The sequence below is a fragment of the Vulpes vulpes genome, chromosome 12 (genome assembly GCF_048418805.1).
Source record: "Vulpes vulpes isolate BD-2025 chromosome 12, VulVul3, whole genome shotgun sequence".
In the NCBI taxonomy this organism is placed as follows: Eukaryota; Metazoa; Chordata; class Mammalia; order Carnivora; family Canidae; genus Vulpes; species Vulpes vulpes.
Genome location: NC_132791.1, coordinates 39,230,345 through 39,246,976, shown reverse-complemented (window position 1 = coordinate 39,246,976; position 16,632 = coordinate 39,230,345). Strand labels below are relative to the sequence as shown.

The 16,632-nt window shown below is 41.5% G+C and overlaps 1 protein-coding gene across 14 annotated transcripts in view; it reads right to left on the bottom strand.

Annotated features, from left to right (window-relative positions):
- FREM1 (FRAS1 related extracellular matrix 1) overlaps positions 1-6,891 on the bottom strand; it is a 167,416-nt gene extending 160,525 nt beyond the window's left edge. For 9 of the 14 annotated variants that reach the window (XR_011995551.1, XR_011995553.1, XR_011995555.1 and 6 more), the window contains exon 1: positions 6,589-6,891. The gene's annotated coding sequence lies outside the window, so the exon portion shown is untranslated. Of the gene's footprint in view, positions 1-6,093; positions 6,181-6,588 lie in introns of those variants that run through there. The other 5 variants (XR_011995552.1, XR_011995558.1, XM_072728244.1 and 2 more) reach the window with 3 other exon arrangements.
- Positions 6,892-16,632: the final 9,741 nt, after the last annotated feature.

Here is a 16,632-nt window from a genome sequence, read left to right as displayed (position 1 = left end):
TTTTATTTAAATCCATCACAGGGCATTTATCACATCCTACCTGATGGAGTAGCTATTCATCTAAGTGTTTTGAAGGCAGGAGAACAAAGCATCTATTGCATGTGATATATGCTCAACACGTCTCAGTAAATGAAAGCAGCAAATACAGTTGAACTATGCCTTCACACACTGACATCTTTGAACTCTTCTCATTTAAACTTGAATATTTCTGTGAGTCTGGGTTTTAGAGATGTGTCTAGTTTTCCCTCTAAAAAGAAAAAAGGAAAAAAGAGGTTAGAGACACCCTTTCTCTTAAAAGAAACATCTTGAGTAGTGCCCATAGCTCCATTTTTGGCCTCCTCTGGCTAAATCATTTTCCAAATTCCTAAACCAATATACAGAAGACAAGCTTATCCAATTAACAAACAGCACAAATTCAAAAGTGTAACTGTTATCACTGGGAACACAATCAAGACCGATTGTTGTTGGTCTCAACAATCGGAGGCTGGAATAATGGACTGAAGCCAGTAAGTTCACGTTTGGGAATGTAAGACTACATTCCCAAAAAATCAACTGCATGTGAATGGGAAAGAGTAGACCTACTTTGGCAGTAATTTATGAAAAAAAGAGTCTGTCTTTGAACTATTTGAAAAAGGAGTAACTTTACTCTCTGGGTCCAGGGTGCAGAACCTTGGATAGGTGGAATTGTACCCTACTTTTTTTTTTTTTAAGATTTATTTACTTACCTGAGAAAGAAAACGAGAGCATGAATGAGAGGGGCAGGGGAAGAGGGAGAGAATCTCAAGCCAACTCTGCGTTGACTGTGGAGCCCCACACAAGGCTCGATCTCATGACCCTGAGATCACATGAGCTGAAACCAAGAGTCAGACCCTCAACCAACCACACCACCCAGATGCCCTGCACTCTACTTTTAGGAGGAATTTTCCTTTAGAGTTGTCCAATAATGGCACGGGCTGAGACATAGACAGAGGAAGGGAGAGAGTGTGGATTAGGTGCTTTCTGAGGTCTCCTTTAACTGTGACACTACATTTCCCTGCGTGATTGTCCTCTGCCCATCTCTCCAGTCTCTTCTCACAGGATTCTCCTCCTTGCCCCTGACAAGCTAGTCACACAGCTCTTCCTTCTTAAACTCACTACCCTGCCCACTCTGAGCCTTTATATGTTTTACACATACACGGCTATTCCATCTGCCATGAATGCCCTTCCCCTATTTCTACCAAACTCTTGTTCCCCTGGCCAAATTCTATGCATCCTTCAGGTCTTAACCTCCCAGACCGGTGTTATCTGCTTGCATAGAATCCTGCGATACCCTTACCACAAGTGGCATTTTAATTGTTTATTTGTAGTCATTTTATTAAAAGTCTGCCTTTTACTGTAGTCTGTAAGCTTCTTGAAGATAATAACTACGATTGTTCTGCTCACTCAAGTCTTTCCTGCCCTGGTCATCAGCTCTGGCACAGAGGAGCTTAGTAAATATTAGTTGAGTGACTTACTTATCACAGTGCAAACACTGGACCTATAAGAAAAAAACTAGTGGGAGACAGAAAAAGACCAGGGGGCAAGGCAGGGGGAGCGCTGCATGTTTGAATGCCTGTCGTTTTGTCTGGTGATAGTTCACAGGCTGCCCATGGGGAGAGCCCAGAGTTTCAAATTCTCAAACAAACATTTCCCCCAGAAGTTGGGCCCCTGGCTACAAAGGAGCAAAATCCTCCCAGCCAAAAAAAAATAAAATGATTTCTTTCCTGATGTATTTATCTGAAATAGCTATAAAAGTCTTCCATTCTGGAGGGTCAGGAAGAAATGAGGACAGAATGGTTTTAACATTGGCCCTTGCTCTCTGTACTAATTGCTTTGAGAGTCGAAAGCTGGTTGAGTCTGTTCCATCTGGGAGAAGGAATCAGTGGGACCAAGGCCAGAGAAGTGGTGGGCTGACATCTAGTCTGTTTCGTCAATGAAATCTGGAAGAAAGCTTAATTTCCCATTTCTCTTCTCTTTTCACCTATAAATTGAGGGGCTTGCCACATGTGTGATCCTTGCCAGCCTTCACACCTGTGTTAGCGCTCTTCCAGAGAAGAAATACTCATTGAGCACTTGTCATATATCATGGACCATGCTAGGTGCTTTCCAAACATCCTTTAGCTCTCATGAGCATCTGCTAAGTGTCCATATCTTCACTTTACTCAGAGGAAACTGAGTAAGTAACTCAGCCAACATTACAGAACCAAAGAATATTGCAGCCCAGGACTGGAACCCAGCTGAAATTTATTCAAAGAGTCTTCTTCTTTTTCTTTTTTTTCTATTACACCACTCCAATTTAATATTTGAGCTCTCTATTTAATACTACTTTTTGGGTTTCAAAATAATCACTAAGGCTTATTGAATGAAATAGAATTATCCCACCACGTTACAACAAAAAGGAAGATTTACAGAAAACAGAATCCAAGTGTTGCTGTTGTGTGCTGCCGTGTTGCCTTTCCAAGGAGGAGAATCATTTTAACGGGAAAAACAAATCTGGGCTACGAAAGAGATTTGATAGGAAATACCCAACAACGTTTAAACATTTGGATGAATTCACTTCTAGGAATTTCAATCCTTTCTGAAATTCTCCCAACTTCACAATGGTTTGGGCTTAGCATTTACAAAATGAAGATTTTTTAAACCAACAGGAAATGCAGACCCTGGAATGAAAATCCCATGGCATGGAGTACAACTTCATGAGATCAAGTCCTGGCTCATTTATTGTACGAAGAATTTAGGGAGCATTTGTAAGTCCTGAGCAGCTGATAACACTTGGCAGAATGCAGAGATAGGATCCCAGGGATGTGGAACACCGATGGAAGGATGCGGAGCTCAGTGGGTCCTCCAGTGTTCTCTGCACGGAGATAGCTCTAAAGAAGCCAGATATGAAAGTTTCCAGGATAAAACTGAGAGTGAAGAGTGACATACAATCTTAGAAGCCTCTGCATGATGCATAAAAGGATTATTTTTGACATCATATCAGCAACCTATAAATAGGGAGGGATAAGAGTGAAACCAGAGACTCTTTTGGCACCTCCTGTAAACCTACCAACAAGAGGCCAAGAACTTTTTGTCAAAAATATCCAACTTTGCAATATCCCTGTACTCTGTCATCTAGTGAGTAGCTTCCCACCCAAACATAATATCTTCAGACAGCTGGAAGCTACATTTGTCAGAAGAGTGCACAAATCACAGCTATATTTCCTTATCTGGATGGCCAAGCTTTAGAACCCTTTGAAATGTTGCAGTCATGGCAGTGAGAGAAACTATAGTATAGACAAAATGCGGATTTCCTTAGGGAGTTGTTTTTTTTTCCCCCCAGACCCTCAAAGGTCTCCGTTTGAGTCTCTCACCTGGTAGCACAAAAGCTATTAAATCACTTGAATGAAAGGGTCAGGTTGCAAGCTGTGCAAGTATGGAAGCGGTCAAGCCCTGTTCAGACCACCCAGCTCTCCAAAGCGCTAGCGACACCAGATTCAGACAAGATAAGAGGCTGCTGTCCTATGTAACCTGGCCCACAGAGACAGCCTTTCTGGAGAGTTACAGGACCCCACTGTGAGGAATGACTGTGTGCTCTGCAAAGGTAGGATTTGCCTAACTCACTCTACCGGTGGTCTCAGTTTCTTATGAGAGAAAGAAAAGTTAAAAGATATTTTTGAAAAATTTTCAGAAGAGCAATAAGCCAAGTCTTTGGGCCTGTTTTCAAAGCAAATGCTAAAAAGCTCCCATTCCCCCTTATCTGTGTTTAGAAGACTAAACCAGCCGTGTCCACCAATGTCAGAATTTCAGAACTGGAAAGATACTCAAATTCATTTAACTCAACGGAGTTTCTTGACAGAGGAAGTGAAGTTTAGAGAGATTAGCTGGCTCATCCAAGACTGGTCAGCAACAGCTAAGACCTGAAACACCCTGAGGACAAGGGCTCTGTGCGCATACACACGGATCTCTCTGCAGTCCTCCAAAAGTAGCACGGAGCCTGGCACATAGTGGGCACTTGCAAACATTTGGGGTGAGGAGAGGGGGAAAAAAGGAAGGGACGCTGATGGCCACATCCTATTTTCTTTTCCCTACAAATATACAATGGCATATAATGTCATTGGAGATGAGGAGGGAGGCTGAGTTCTTACTTTCGTATGTTGTCAAACGAGGACCTCAGCATAATGGAGGAATCACTTCCTGTTTCTCCCAATCCTGTGGGTTGGTCTAATTGAAACCCAGTTTCTTGGAATTAGGCTCCTCCTGAACAGTCCCAAGAAATAATTCAGCTCAGCTCAGCCCCCTTCAGTCTAGCCCATCCCCAGAAGCTGAGTATCCCTGGGAGGCTGATAAAGAGAACAGCCCTGGGTTGAAAGTTTCTAAGACAAACACTGCTTGGCCATATGGGGTCAGGTCATCCCAACACACGGGGGAGGGGAAGACATGGCATGCAAGCAGCTTTGCCCAACTCCTCCTCACTCACGGGAATGGAAAGGCAAAGATGGAAAGAAGAGCAAGGTAACAAAGATGAGGTTGGTGGGAAAGCTGCTTAAAAGCCCTGGTGTATCAGCCAAGCATGCAAAGCCATGTTCCATATACCTTATGTTCAACATCAGCTGAAATTCAAGTTTATTATGATAATAACCAAGTATGTGACAAGAATTTAATTGCCAAGGACGACGCAGAGCAGTGCTTTTCCAAATGTAGATCTCATCTGTTTTGGAATCACCTGGGTATACTCTCGGCCCCTCCCCAGGCCTAAAATCCTTTGGGGGGGTGTGGCCTGGGCACCTGCCTTTCAGCAAGCACCCAAGAGGTTCCTAAGCACACTAAGTGTTGAGAATCCCTGAGAGAGAGAGAGAGAGAGAGAGAGAGAGAGAGAGCAAAGGTAGTTAACATTTTCCTAGAATCATGCTGAAGGCACTTTTATCAAGTGTGGGCAGGGAACTGGGAAGTAATTCTTCAAGCTTTAACTAGAGCCAGGAATGGTGGTGTCAGTTTTCTGGAGCAGAAACCCGAGGAGGCTTTGGATCACTAAGTCTGGTCTGCGAAGCAGCCGTGAAGAGGTTAATCTCTCCAGCAAGATTCCCAGGTCATAAACTCCAACCAGCCCCCGGAAATGCTCTTTTTAAGCTGTGTAATTCACACCAGGCAACAGGACTGAGCACAAGAGTAGAAGAAAAAAAAAAAAGGCAGAAAAGAAAATTAAATGCCTTGAAAATTATTTCTGTGACCCAGATGAAAACTAAAAGAAACTACTCACTACAGCACCAAAGAATCTGGGTAATGCGCAGCAAGAACTTAAAAAATCAGCCTCAAACTTGAGAACAAAATGATTTCTTTGCCCCTCCAACGCTCCTTCTCATCCTCATAAAAATAGAAACCGGGCTCTTAAAAATACGTATCTAAATAGAAGTAAACCAAAGCCAGGTATCCAGCCCTCCTGCAAATTTCGATCTCTTCCTACCAGGAGGGTATTATCTGTGGTGTCAAGTTTTTCACCGTTTCCCTTTGCCATTTCATGTAGCTGAGAAGAAACCTTCTGCTCTGGGCTGGAGAGGGTGGATCACAAAATTGAAAACGGTGATCTCGGCGGGGTGCCACGGGGATGGATTCAGAAGAGACTCCTAAACCGTGTTACATAATAAAGAGACTCCTGTGGTGGGCATATGGGGTTTGTTTTTTTTTTTTTTTTTTTTTAAACAGTGCAAACTGCCGCCCTCTGAGTTGACGTGAGAATTAAACTTTTGCAAGCGGACTCCGCACTTCTTGCAGGGGGCCTGGAGGCCAAGGCTCCCAGGCAAACCTGGGGCGCGGCGCCACCGGAACCTGCGCACCCAGAGGAGAGCAAGGACGCAAGTGCCGCTGCCGTCCGAGCTCCGAAGCTAGCAGCCCTGGGCCCGGGAAAGCGGGGCAGTCGCCGGCCCGGGCGTCTCGGGGGCAGAGGGCTTCGGGAGGCGGCGGGGGGAAGGGCAGCCCGGGAAGGAGCGGGGCTGGCGTTCCCGTCTTTCGGGTCCGCGGAGTCCTCGCTTTCTTTGCACCAAAACGCCTTCAACCCCACGCAACAGGGAAACAGAGCCTTGCGGGCCCCATACTCACTGCACGGTCCTTGCGGGGCCCGTCCCGGGCGGCGGCGGCGGCGGCTGCGCACGCTCGCGGGCTGCGGAGCCCCGGGGCTCCCGCGGCGGAGGGAGCGGTCACGGGGCGCCGGGCCGAGAGCCGCTGCCGGCCGCTGCCCTCCGCCGGCCGCGCCCGGGCGTCGCTCCGAGGTCGCGGGCTCCGCCGAGGCGCCTCGCCTGTCCCCGGCGCCCTCCGCTCACTTCGGGCCGCCGCGCTCCGCCGCCGCTGAGCCCGCGCCGCCCCTGCCGCCCGCCGCGCCCGGGCACACGCGCGCTGCAGCTCGGCGGACCCCGGCTCGCGCGCACGGGCGCCCACGGGGGCCCCGCACACACTCGCAGGCGCGCGCAGCCCCAGCCGCAGCCCCAGCCGCAGCCCCGCGCACGCGTGGGCACACGCACACGTGCCGCACACAGGTACACGCGCTACCCCCGCCCCAGCATGCGCGCGCGCTGGCACCCACGCGTGCGTACTCACACTTTCCTCCTGGACCCTCCAACTCTTGAAACACTTTTTTTTTTTTTTTTCTTTTCCCCTCCTCCTGAACCTCTTTTCTTCAAACCAGATTCCTCCCCGGGAGAGGTTTTTATTCCAATTCAGGCAAGATGCTCAGCGTTTCCGAAAGGAGGAGGAAGGGGAACTGCCCCCTTTCAACTTTCGTCGCGGCCTTTTTTTAAAGCAAAAGAGGAGCTTCTGTTCCCAAGCCCCACTTTAGCTGTTCAGTCTACAAGGCTTGCTGCGTGCTTGAGTCTCTTTGAAAAGTCACCAAAAGTCTCATTTACATAGAGTGCATGACCCCACCAATTCAGAGATATCACAGGTCGAGAAACCGCCCCCCCCCCCCCCCCCAGAAATCCCTGTCATTAAACATGTCAGGGTTCAGTGGGCTGGTGAAAGTCTCGGTCCCTAACAACTGCATAATAAAATACTTTCCTGTATTTCATCTCCACCAGAGAATAAAAGTAATGGCACACCATCTGTCCTGACTTTTAAATTGACGCTAAATAGAGAAGTCGAAGTATCATCTCACTCTGGACGAAATGTTTATATTGAGACATGTCTGGTTGTTCCAAACTTTAGCCAAAAGCACAAGGCTTCAAACTGTAAATCCAGTTCACTCAAGATGGGGTTCCCCTTCAGGAGCTTGCCATGCCATACCCCCTTCCTTGGAAACAATGAGAAGAGAGAAGGAAATTGAAAAGAAAGGAAAGAAAATTGCACCAGGGAGGAAGGAAAGCTAGGAAGCAAGCAAAAAAGAGAAAAACAATTATTTTATTTTACGACTCGCTTTATGGGTACTTTAGGTATACTTACTCAAAATCACCAGAAATTTAAGATCTTCTAGAATCTCTTGATTCACCCCATTTGCTCTGATAATAAATTAATGAAACTTCTTAAAGAAACATGAAGCTCTCTATAAGTAAACAAACACTGTTGGCTGAACACAATTATTAGTAAACGAAATACAGTGACAATGTGTGACTCCTGTGCTAAAGTCAAAAGGGCAAGAAATAAAGCCTTAGTGATACAGTTAGGCAGCACAATGTGATAGATGATTTTGTTCTCAGACTGAATTTAAAAATTTATCAGCTTGTGAATATCTTAATGACAAAGAAATGAAAAAGATCATAGATACTATTAGTTGAGACCGGAAGTCCATTTGATAAGAGGAATGATAGTAGGAAGTTGCGTCCATGTGCTTCTCCTAACATCTGGGCTAAAGTGTATGGATTAGTCGAGAAACAGAAATAAAGGTTTTCCATCACTTCTATGAGAAAGAAAAATACATCCAGCATCTAAGCAAAAAATAACAAACAAACTTAGATTGAAATGTAGTTCAAAATGTCTGCAGGAAATATAATTTTCTTTAAGTTAATTAGTATATGTATGATGCTTGGCCTAACATTATGCTGGACATATTCTAGAAGAGACAAAGATAGAGTTAGGTTCGCCAAAACATCTTGAAATCGGAAGTACTTGTTTACACAAATAAGTCACACTCTCTCTCTTACATCTCCCACAAATGGATGAGGAATGTTAAAGTCAGACAATTATCAACTTCTATAATGTGCTCCTTGAACAAGTTGAAATTCAAAGCCAAATGTTTAAAAAAAAAAAAAAAAAAAACAAGCAAAGGAACAACAAAGGATCCTGCCCCTAAAAGCATATGCTGTTGTGCTGAAACAAACTACATTTTAAAGAAATCATTCTATTTCCAACCAAAGGGTTGGAGTGATGTGAAAGACATAAAATGTTTTGGAGATTAGCATGTGTTGAAGATTAGCATTCTCTTTTGGATTGTAGCATGTATAATTTTTACTGAACAGTTATAGAATATAGCAGTCTCTGAGAAGCACCGCCAACATCTTCACCAAAAACCCCCCATAAGCGAATTAGGAGTGCACCTATTAAATACTGCTGATGGCACCGAGCACATTGCCCTGTGAAAATGGTTTTCCCCTGAGTCTATAAAACCTGATGACCACAGGGAGCAAGGCTGCAACAGGGAGTGGAAGTGGTCACACTCTAAATAGATCAACTTAAAACAAAAACAAAAAGTAAGCAACATAAAAGTAAAATAAAATACCCCATACAGCAAGAAAAGAACAGAAATACAACCCAGCAAGAGTATTGGAGGCAGAGGCTTGCTGAGCTCAAGGTTGGGAGCTGACAAGGTGTATAGGGAATGAAATAAGTCCTGAGAGAGGCAGGAAGAAGAGTGGTGTGCTCTGCTCAAAATCACAAGAGTGTAGACTGATATCACTCTTAAACATAAGTGCAAAATCCTAAATAACATATTTACAAATCTACACCTATTTTGATAGATACTAGGACCAATATCTAGTATCTATCAAATTTTTGGATGGCAAGGATGGTTCAAAATGAACACATCTAGCAGTTTTGTCTTTTAAAGGAGAAAAAAAAACACACAATCGTCTTCATAAATGCAGAAAAGCACTATTCAGTAAAACCATTACTAGCCAACTAGGAATAGAAGTCTTTCCATACAATCAGAGATAACTATCAGAAACCTTGCACTTAATGGTAAAGTTTTAGTAACAACTAAAGAAGGAACAAAACAAAAATCCCTGTTACATTGCCCACAATTCAACATTGGATAAGAGATCTTAGCCAATGCCATAAATCAAGAATAAAAAATAAGGCAGGATGATTGGAAAGGAGGAAAATAACCCTATTATTTGTAAAAAGATATGAGTCTCTCTATAAAATATCTTTTTAAAATCACCTCAATGAGAGTTCTGGAAGAAGGTGCTCCTGATGGAAGAGATACTGAAGGGACAGACTTTCCCAAGCAAACACTAAGTAATGCACTTGTTAACAAAGGATCCTTCTCCTGGCACTTATTTTATGTCAGGAACTAATGGTCCAGCTGGAGACCTGAAACAATTAATAATTTAGGTCCTGTCATTTTATGATGGCTGATATTCAAATCATATACTTTATTGAATCAATTAGAACAATGTTTCCCATCCTCCATTTCAAGGCTATTGATTGTGGAAATGGGAATTTCAGACTAAAAATTCTACTTATCACATTATCAAGTCCACATTTGTCTACTGAATTCCAGCAGGAAATGAAAACAAACATTCCATTTCACCATGCCCTCACAATTGAAAATACTTGTGGCAGTGCATTTTTCTCATTAATAATTAACTTGAACACAGCTTCAAATGCCAGCATTAAAGTAAACAGACATTAGGATGTCTGTACACGCATTAAAAACATGAAAAAATCATCAGGAATCCTTTTTATATCCATCTTTTATAGGAAAAGGAAAAATGCATCAAAAGCAACATAAACAACTTAATTTTACGATGTTTTACATTTCAACTATCTGTGAGATTTGGGAGTGGTTTGGTCTTTCATAGCTTAGCACCAGGAACAATTTTATCTTTCCAGGCATACATAACATAAGGAGTTAGGAGTTTTCATGTATTTTTTACTCCACAAAAATCTCCTAATTCCACCTCCTTCAAAAGATAATGAATTTAAAAAAAAAAAAAAAAAAAGATAATGAATTTTATATCAGAAAAAAATCCAAATAAAAATAGTTGTTATCTTTATTTAAAAAAAAATCATGGCAACCTAGGCCAAGTCTGGATACTGAACTCGTAAAGAAACAACAAACCCACAGGCAAAAGATACTTTTCACATCTTAGAAATAAACGGCACATATCTACTAACAAAATCTCAGACTTGTTTAGAAATATGAGGCTGAAATCACATACTGTACAGGTCTTGCAGGAATCGGAATGAGTTGATCTATTAAATTCTCTGCAACAAGGGTTACTGAACCTTAGTGTAAGCTAGGCTCTGCACAGGCCATGGGAGGGACAGGGATGAGTAAGACCTACTTAATGCTCTCAAAAATCTTACAATCGGAGAAGATAAGAATATATAGAGAAATATTGTATATTGAGATGTGATTAAGGATAGCCAACAATTATTGAACACGTACCCCCTTATGTACATGGTCACCTACATGCATTTATTAACTAATTTAATCCTGACAACTCTAATATCGTGAGTGGATCTAAGAGCTCAAAACCATAGCATCAGTTGTCTCTCCTTCCATTGACCAGCTCTGCTTTGTTTCACTCTGTATATTAACCTTATTTTCTCCTGGTAAATACAAGCTTTTCCTTTTTCTTTTTTAAATTTTTATTTCGGGATCCCTGGGTGGCGCAGCGGTTTGGCGCCTGCCTTTGGCCCAGGGCGCGATCCTGGAGACCCAGGATTGAATCCCACGTCGGGCTCCCGGTGCATGGAGCCTGCTTCTCCCTCTGCCTATGTCTCTGCCTCTCTCTCTCTCTCTCTGTGTGTGTGTGACTATCAAAAATAAATAAATAAAAAATTTTAAAAAAAAATTTTATTTCTTTTTTTTTTTTTTTTACTGAATATAGTTGACATATAATATCATATTGGTTTCAGGTGTACAAAACAGTGGTTGTATATATATATATATAAATATATATATATATATATATACATACTTTTGGTTAGTGAAATATCTTTCCTGGGATCTCCTCTTGACTGTACTCTTAACGAGAAAAGGTAGTGTTGTGCACGAGCATCGAGGACATTTAGGTAAGATCTTTCCATTTTCTTGTGTAAGAATTTGAACAGAATTTACTAAAATGTCATATATGCCCTGCTCCCCCTTGAAAACTCACAGGAACTTTCAAGGGGGGGGGGTCCTTTCTTTTCTTTATTTAAATTTCTGCTATTAGTGCATCATGAATGTTTTAAAAGCACTAATTTATATGGTTTAATATTAATTAAAGGTATTCTTTACGTGAATTACTTGCATTTGTTACTGATGTAGGAAAGATGTTAGGGTTCAAAGCTGATGGCCAAGAAAAAAAAATATATATATATATAATGCTCACCATAATCAGTGTAGTTGTATAGGCTTTTTTAAGGGAAAAAAGACATCCAGAAGCCCAGACCTACATTCCTATGGCTTGCAATCCAAAAAGAAGAGTGTAATCTTCCATATCAGTTTTAGCAGTAAAACTGAGGAAGAAGTAGGGGTTTGTTTTTTTTTTTTTTTTTTTTTTTAATGACAGTCACAGAGAGAGAGAGAGGGGCAGAGACACAGGCAGAGGGAGAAGGCAGGCTTCATGCACCGGGAGCCTGATGTGGGATTCGATCCGGGGTCTCCAGGATCGCGCCCCGGGCCAAAGGCCGGCGCCAAACCGCTGCACCACCCAGGGATCCCGAAGTAGGGGTTTTAAATGGTTGATACATCAGGACAATGTGGAGTGAGGAAATATTTTTCAAATAAGAATAGGGGAAGGAGATGGGAAAGCAACTGGGCAGGACCATCAGGCACCAGTAGAGATGTCTAGTTCAGCCTCTGAAGCAGTAGGGAGCCACTGGAAATTATGTTTTAATTGAAATATATTGGACATAAAACACTGTGTAAATTTAAGGTGTACAATATGTTGATTTGATACATTTACATATTGCAATATTATTGCCATTGGGTGATAATTAGCACCTCTATCATGTTACATAATTATCTTTTCTTTTTAGTGTTTGGAATAATTAAGTTCTAATCCTTAGCAAGTTCAATGATTATAATATAATATTGTCCACAGTCCTTACAGTGCACATTAGATCTCTAAAGCTTAAAGAAGTGAACTATCAAGTTGTGAAAAGACATGGAGGAAATTCAAGTACATATTACTAAGTCAAAGAAGCCATTCTGAGAAGTCTACATACTATACTAGTACAACCATATGACATTCTGGAGAAGACAAAACTATGGAGACGGTAAGATATCAAAAGTTGAAGGCAGGGAGAGATGAATAGATGGAGCATAGAGAATTTTTAGAGCAATAAAACTACTCTGTATGATACTTTAATGATAGATACATGTCTTTATAAATTCGTTCAAATCCCCAGAACGTACAAAAGCAAGAGTGAATTTTAAAATAAACTATAGATGGGGCACCTGAGCGACTCAGTTGGTTAAGCATCTGACCCTTGATTTTCAGCTCAGGTCATGACCTCAGGGTCATGACACTGAGCCCTACATAGGGCTCTGAATTCAGCATTCTGTTTGTCCCTCTCCCTCTGCTCCTTCCCTACTCACACGTTCTAGATAGATAGATAGATAGATAGATAGATAGATAGATAGATAAAATTCTTTAAAAAACAAAGTATACTATAGACTCTGGGTGATACTGACGTGTCAATATAGGTTCATCAATTCTAATAAATGTACCACTCTAATGGGGAATATTGATAATGGGAAGGCTATGCATGTGTGGAGGCAGGGGGTATGAGGGAAATCTCTGTATCCTTCCACTCAGTTTTGCTGTGAGCCTAAAACTGCTCTAAAAAATAGTCTAATAATTTTTTTTAATTCAAAAGCTAAAAAAAAAAAAAAAAGCAACAGTATCTCTCAAAGAGGAAAGACAGTCTTTAATAATTCCACACAGAGAAACCAGTACCCTTATGTACTGTTGGTGAGATCAGAAAATGGTGCAACCACTATAGAAAACGACATGAAGTTTCCTAAAAAAATAATAATAAAAAATAAAAATAAAATTAAACATAGAATTAACATACGATCCAGCAATCCTAAAAGCAAGGTCTTAAAAATACACCTGCATACATGTATTTCATATCTCAGTTGCCAGAAGGTAGAAACAACAAAATGTTCATCAACAGATGAATGGATAAACAAAATGTGGCATATGCATGAATGGAATATTATTCAGCCTTAAAAAGGAAGGGAATCCTGTCATATACTAAAACATAAATGAAACTTGAGGAAATTATGCTAAGTGAAATAAGCCAGACACAGAAGGACAAATGCTGTAGGATTCTACTTATATGAGGTTATCTAAAGTAGTCAAATTCATAAAGAGACAAAGGAAAGTGATGGTCTCCAGGAGCTGGGGGAAGGAGAAAGTGAGGAGTTTCTATTTAATGGATAAAGAAATTCATATATGTAACATGAAAAAGTTCTGGAGATCTGTTTCACAACAATGTAAATATACTTAACACTACTGAACGGTATACTCAAAAAATGGTTAAGATGGTTTTTTAAAAAGAAAATAACAATATTTGAAGATTTAAAAAAAATCCACTGGGAAATCTTATCCACAAGCCTGAAATCACTAAGAATCTAGCATAATTTAAAGACTGGCTACTCATGCAATGAGCATTCTTTATTATTATTTAGAAAACCTCATGTCTTTACTGACAAGTACAATTATAGGTTCCCAACCTGCTTACAATCAACTCACCCAACCAAATTCATTTGAGATGGGGGAAAGGATATAATGAAAAGTTGTTTTTCCTAAAGTTTCCATTGTTCAAAATTTCAAATTATCTCTTCTGAATCTCAGGATTAATAGCCCTTCCTTACTTAAACTTTTCCTAAAATTATTTTTTTAGGGATCCCTGGGTGGCGCAGCGGTTCGGCGCCTGCCTTTGGCCCAGGGCGCGATCCTGGAGACCCGGGATCGAATCCCACATCGGGCTCCCGGTGCATGGAGCCTGCTTCTCCCTCTGCCTGTGTCTCTGCCTCTCTCTCTCTCTCTGTGACTATCATAAATAAAAAAAAAAAAAAAAAAAAAAAGTTTAAAAAAAAATTATTTTTTTAAATTAGGAACATTTCCCTATGTCTAGGAATCTTTTGGGGGTCTTCTCTGAAGTAAGATCAATACATTTCTCAAAATTTTTGTACATAAAGTGGTAATATTTAAGAGCAAATATGACATTCAAGTGTACAGAATAAACTTGGCTTCAAATAAGAGATAAAAAATTGTAAGTTAGCCTTTCTGAAGTCTACCAATGCTTTCTCTGGTTCCTTAGCTATGAGCACTTGCCTTCACTCATCCTTTTTCACCTCCTAAACTCTTGACTAAATTTTCCATACTATGTGGGAATGAGATAAAAACACACATTTTCAGAAAGTCATTCCAGCATATTTGACATAAATGACATACATCCAGCCTTGTTCACAAGAAGCTAAGAGTATTTAGTTATGGCCTTCTTAGTTGAATCCCTATGGTGTACAATTCTGTGGTTTGCAGAGATGTTTAATACAAACACTTTTTATACTGTCTATTTTAGGATCAATAATTCAAATATGAGTATTTAACTTCAATTATATGAAACTTATCACTGTATCTTGCCCCAGTAAGCATGTGAGATGGCATTGATGACAATGGCTTGGGTACATGCTCCAAAACAATATCACAGAAGGGTCCGCACACTCTCTCCTGGCATTAACAAAAATGCAATTAGGAAACATTCTGGGAGCCATCTGGGAAGTCCATTGCAGACATGATGGAGATGGCAAAGCAGAAAGCAGAGATGTAGTTACAAAGATAGGGTCTGAGTGGAATGATCACCTTGTGCTGCCCTTTTTTGCTTTTTTTCTCTAGCATGAGGTCAGCTCTTGCACTCATCTAACACTTATCAGGCACTTACCATATGCTGGGTACTGTCTCAGTGCTGGGAGTATAACAATGAATATAACACATGTAAACAATTATAAAGAATCTGCAATTTTTATCCTCCCTGAAAGCTAACAAGTTAGACTGCCACAATTTCAGGGATGCTGGTGGAAGACAGATGACTCATGGGTCTGAGGCAAAAGATAGTCTATTACTTACAACAATAGCTATAGCCAATGTATGAACATTTGTACCCACAAGATAATGTAAGGAGGGTCATATGATACTTGCATCTACAGTGATGTACATTATAAAAGAGGAACCTTGAACTTAGAGAACCTAAATATTTTATTATGGGCAATAAGCCTGCCTGCCCTTCTTCCTGGAAGAAGACAATATCTTTACTATACTGGACAATAATCAAACCTCTCCTCTGCTCTGGAGGAAGACACTGCATCTACCATGAAAGGCTTTTTGCTCAAACAACCTTGAAAGGGTAGTACAAAACACAAAACAAAGATAGTCAGTACCTTTGCTGATGGGACATGCAGAAACACAAGACACTCATGGAGAATTATCTCCCCAAAGCACAGTCCCTACTCTCAAGAAACTTCGAATCTAAAAGAGGCACTACAAATGTCAAAATGATAATAATAGTTGAAGGTGGAAGGTAAAATGATAGTAGATGTATACAAGATACTATGGGAGAATCAAGGACATGCTCTGAACCAAGATGCGGAAGAACATTCAGAGAAGCCTTCTCAGAGGACCTAAGTGCCAGGGCTGACTCTCAAAGGATGAAAAGGACAGGGCAGATATGGAAAGAGGTGGAGATCATTTTGACAAGAAGTCTCTGCAAGATCAAAGGCATGAAGATGCGAGCAGGGTGCTGCGAGGAGAAAAGTAAAAGAGGCTGGGCGTCAGGGGAGCTTAAGCATGAAGCCCAGGGAAATGGGAGCTGAAGTGTGATGGGCAGGCAAGGCCTAGAGTTTGGAGAGCCTTCTATGTCTTGCCAGGGAGCGTGGGCTTTGCACTATGGACACTGGGGAGCCCCTGGAGGGTTTAAATAAACCTTGGATTTGCATTGGCTAGATCCTTCTACACGGGAAGGGACCCATGTCTCTGGCTCAGTGTCGTGATTTTGGTTTGATACACCAGGTCCTCAACAGTCCCCTCCAATCCCTGATGACATACTACAAACACTCAGTATATGTGGTTGCCATCAACCAGCCTCCTGAACGTTTCTTGGATAATCCAGCAGGGCTGCTTGCTCATCTCAGCCTCGGTCAATGTACTGTCACTCTCGCATTCAGCACGAGTCTGCAGTAGGCACCCTGTGTGGTTCCTGGAGTCTACTTACCAACACCATTGTCTTCAGAGTAGTTTTATCCTGTTCCCTGGGGTTTTAACAGTCAATAATAAAGGTATCCAGTTCAGTATCTTCCCATCATCTGATTTCCTACTCTCACAAATGCTATCACTGAAAAATGACAGAGAATATCCGGATGTCTTATGTTTCTCTTATTGTGGTGCCTCCAGATCATTTCAGCTAAGTGTTATTGATGGAGGCACTGGATGC